General features: G+C 37.8%; 1 protein-coding gene across 7 annotated transcripts in view; it reads left to right on the top strand.

The window, feature by feature from the left end:
* The window catches only part of LOC102680513 (fasciclin-3), a 310,068-nt gene that overhangs the window by 277,081 nt on the left and 28,183 nt on the right, over positions 1-4,804 (top strand). The window lies entirely within an intron of this gene.

Genomic DNA, 4,804 nt, shown 5'->3' with positions numbered 1-4,804 from the left:
GCGAGTTAAAAAAAAATATATATATATATATATATATATATACATGGATGGAAAAAAATTTTCGAATTTACCTCGCTTTAACAACGTGTTTTTTGAGGTGTTACCTGTCAATGATACAAACAAGCTTTGAAACAATTAATTGGGGAAACGTCTAGTTATATATAAAATAGAATATCCCCGACGCGTAATAATAATAATTACACGGTATTAATTCAGATTTTCGTCGAAAATTTTCCAAAATCTCATCCCATCGATAAATCCTGCAAGTACACAAAATACGTTGAACGTGTAACGGATAATTACACGCACGTACGTACGCCTGCTCGAACAAATGTTATTCTTCCGTCCGGGAAAATTTAATTTATAACCGATGTTCGTTCGCGATTCGTTTTGTTCGAAAACAAAAATGTATAAACAAGATCCTACGTCAATTAGACGTGAGCGAAATTTGCAATATTGACAAAGATGATATCGATAACATAGGTATCGTTAATCATTTTTTTTTCGTAAAAAATAAAAATAACAAATGGAGAAAAGCACGTGAAATAATTACCTTTCCAATTTTAATTAACGAAATTCTTAACATCCTAAAAGGAAATTGAAGGAACTTAAAATAGAAAAAAGAAAAAAAAAGATAGAAACTCGAACGAAACGAAATTTATGAATCTCGTTATTATTCTTCTCGAATCAATCCGATTTTCCTTTGGTTAAACGGAGATTACCTCACTGCTCTAAACGTCTCTCCGATTAATGTCCAATCGAGTTTATTGATTTAGCGGTGAACTGGATTCTAGTTAAATCCGCCTTTAACTCGAAATCGCTATCTATTAATTGCGAAATCGTGGTATGAAATTTATCCTCCCGCTTTAGTCCAATTACAATAAAAACTAAAAACAATCTTCGTAATTCGTAGTACAAAGTTTATTTTGGATTAAGAAGAAAATAAATAAAATTTCTATTCCCTTCTGATTCAACAGCATCTCGATTCGAAACTCTGATCGACGCAAATTATTTCGACCGACTCGGTTTAAGAAAATCTTCGACGAGGTGAAGGGAAATATTCGAGGGGGAGAAGGAAGTTTTCCTTCGATCGAATTTCATTGCGCGAAACATTCCCCCGATCCAAAAGCGTTCCATTCGCACGAAACAAGGGGAGCAAATATTAGAGTAAATTGAAAATTCTGTTGTCGTCCAGGGGAGAGGGGAGAAGAGGCCTTTTCGCGCGGGATCGTTAATAATCAGGAACAGAAAGATCCCCGAAGATCCCCCCCTCGTTTAATTGTTACGGTTTAACGAACCGTGCACCGCCGTTGCTTTTGCAACAGAAATACGCGATGTCGGCTGCCAACGACTACGTGGAAGTCGACGAACTTGGCGAATAAGTGGAAGGAAACTGTTGGAAACAGGGGAGGAGGAGAGACAGTGGGTAGAGGGGATTGTAAAGGGGATAACAGATTCGCGATAACTGGATCGACATCATCTTTTCAGAAGTAATAACAGTTTAACCGGCCAACTTTCGACCATCAAAACCTGTGTTCTATTTTATCGATCGTTCGATGCACTTTTTATAGTGACTGCCTCGAAATATTATCAAATAACACGTGCGTAATAATATAGATGAGATACAGAACGAAGAAACGAGATTCTTAAATTACGAAACAAAAAATAACAATAACGACAAATAATTAATAAAAATAATGAATAAATAAATAATTAATTAATATTGTTATTGAGTATATAACGTTAAGATAGAAGAAAGAGTGTTATAAGAATAAAAATGAAAAGTATTACCACGTTATTGGAGTGCGTAGAATTTCGATCCGTACGCCTCGACGATCAGTTTGGAAATAAACTCCGCAAAAGGTCGCGTCGTTTGCCGAGAGTACGCGACTCGACACGAACGACACCGAAAATAAATTTTCGAATATAATTTCGAATATACTTTCATTGCGCGGATTATTTTTCGTATTTTTCGACTCGACTCGATTACCAGAATTTTATTTGGGTCCGTCGTGTAAAAAACTATAAGTAGATTCCACTAATTTACAAAATATATCTTTTTCACAACTTTAATCCCCGGATTCTTGCCAAAAAAAAAAAAAGAAAAAAAGAAAAATACTTCACGGGCAAAGCGAGAAAGTTTCAAGGATGGACCGCATTGGTCGAAACTAAATTTTCATTTTGCATCGGTACACTTCTTACCTCTCTCTCGAACTGGCGCAAATCTAATTAAACAAACTACTGCCGCCTGTCGCCAAACGAATTCGGAACGCTCCTCCCCTCCTCCTATTTTCCCCTTCCTGTTTCCGATTCGTCCGTCAAATTTCACAGAGATCCTCTGTGAAATTGCTCGGTTTCTCGCAATCATAAATCGATCTCTTTACGAGAGGGCTTTTAAAATGTGCAATTTTTTAAATTTTATTTACACCTAATGGTTAAATGGTCGGTGGATGAAAGATGTTGTCCAAGAGAAAGAGAGAGAGAGAGAGAGGTATTTGTCGACAATAATCGAGGAGAAAATATCAAAGTATCGACGGAAGTGAATCGACGTGATGTCCGACGCGAAGTAGCGCGACGGTTATTTAACGCGAAATCTATTTTGCATAACTCGATTCCAACGCCATCATCGGCCGGGCAAAACCGATTTGCCAAGTTTCAGTGGAGAGACGAGGAGACGGAGCGATGGAGGTATCGTGTCGTGTTCGAGGTCGGCCACCTTGGTTCGCGAACCACCACTGGAAAAAGGGGTGAATCGAGGGCTGACGATGAGGAGGAGGAGGAGGAGGAGGAGGCTCCGACCGGACGAGCGATGATGAGTTGATTTACCGTCGCGTAAACCGACCTTAATCTCAGAGATTTGTGGCCGTTTCCCCCGAAATTGCTCCTCCAAGAGTAGATCTCAGCGATCGTCTCTTCGAGAAATCTTCGAGAAATCCAAGTTTTTTTCCCTCGGTATCCCTTCTCGAATGTCTCGTAAAATCTCGTTGGGGATGGTGTTGAGGTTCGATTCGAAGGCACGCTTCGACGAAGTGTTTGTTTTATCATTTTAAAAGAATTCAAAGTTGAAGAATGATTATGAAAAAATCGCGTTTGACTCGTTGGATCGATTTTTAATAAAGCTGGAAATTTGTCTTTCCGCTCTTTTACGTTTTTTTCTTCTTTTTTTTTTTTTTTTTTTTTTAATCCGATTAACACGGACGCGAATGGAATAATACCGAAGTGAAGATTAATTTATTTAATTATCGTATCGTGTTTTCCATTTTTCAACGTAACGAAAAATCGTTGAAATTTCCTCAATTAAAAATCGTTTTTCAAACTGACGCTCGCCACCCCTTCCCGATCTTTGGGCGAACGTGTAATCACCGATTGTAAAAAAAAAAGAGAGAGAGAGGCAGAGGGGAGGAGAGTAGACACGTACCATTTAAATCCATCCTTCGAAACGAGACGGGAAAATTAATTATTTTATTTGTATCATTGCATTCGCGACTCTATCCGCGTGATATATTTCGCGCGTTAAAACGTGCCGTCCTGTAAAACGATTAAAGAATAACAAAAATGAACGATAGGCGTCTCCCTCGAGTTGCAAAAATTTATTAAAATCATCTCCATTCGAGTCGCGCTCGAATTTCAATTTTTTATTATTCATGGAGACGAAAAATCGAGGTGTTTCGCCTCGATTAATGAAACGAAGAGAGATAAAAAGAAAAGGATGGGGGAGGAAATGGCGCGATGTACGCGATATCGATATATATATATATATATATGTATTTACATCGGATTTCGAGTATATCGCAGTTTCGTTACCGACGAGGATTACGGGCAATTAAAATTAAAAATCAATGGAACCGCGATCGATCTCCACCTTCGTTATTTTGTTGGCTGCGCGATCGGCTCGAAATCGTGAAAAATATTTATCGGTTTTTCGAAAGGAAACGCCACCGTTAATCGTCACCCTTTCACGGTCGCATTAATTCGTACGATTATGCATGACACCCCTCCACCGCCGTTCGATAATGACTAATTAGTCGAATACACGCGGTGATGTAATGCAGTTTCTCTACACCTCCGACTCCACATAATTTATGCGGTTAATGCACGAGCCACGATTTACAACGCGATGATAATTATGGTCGGAATATATACGCGTGAGCGGGCCGCGAAAAATTTATGCGCCTCCCTTTTGCTCCCTTAATACTCGATCCGTTTATTTATTTTATATATATATATATACGCGTGATTAACTTTCGAACGAACGATTAAATATTCTCAGATATCCTCGATCGTGTTACACTTTTCATTTTTATGGATATTGGAGAATTGATTGTAAAATAATTGGTAAAATAACGATTTATTTTATACGTGGGAATGTATTTATTTATCGAGTGAATGGAAATAAAAAGGGAGGGTATTATTTGATTTATGGAGAGCGATTAATATGAAATTATCCATTGAATTATACCAAATATATCGGTTTATTTATTTTTGTAAAATATAATAAACGCGCGAAACATCCTTTCTATATTTACCCTTCCATAATTATTAAATGATCGTTCAAAATATTTTCCCCGCTAAACGATCCGTGAATAAAAAATTCGATCAAACTACTCCTCTCACCCTCCCCCATTCTTCCTTTTTAACATCCATCGACGAAAATAACCACTTTTCCTCGCCACTTTTCGCCGGTATTTCAGTATGGCTAATTGTTAAAAATAATGGAAACGACCTTTTAACTTGGCTGACACTCCGTCATTAAGCCATCAAATACGTGACAAATGGCCGAATGAATCCATTTTCTGATCGCAAA

Source organism: Apis dorsata, unplaced genomic scaffold (genome assembly GCF_000469605.1).
Source record: "Apis dorsata unplaced genomic scaffold, Apis dorsata 1.3 scaffold_149, whole genome shotgun sequence".
NCBI classification, from domain to species: domain Eukaryota; kingdom Metazoa; phylum Arthropoda; class Insecta; order Hymenoptera; family Apidae; genus Apis; species Apis dorsata.
Note: the sequence above shows the minus strand (reverse complement) of the source record. Positions and strands in the feature narration are given on the sequence as shown.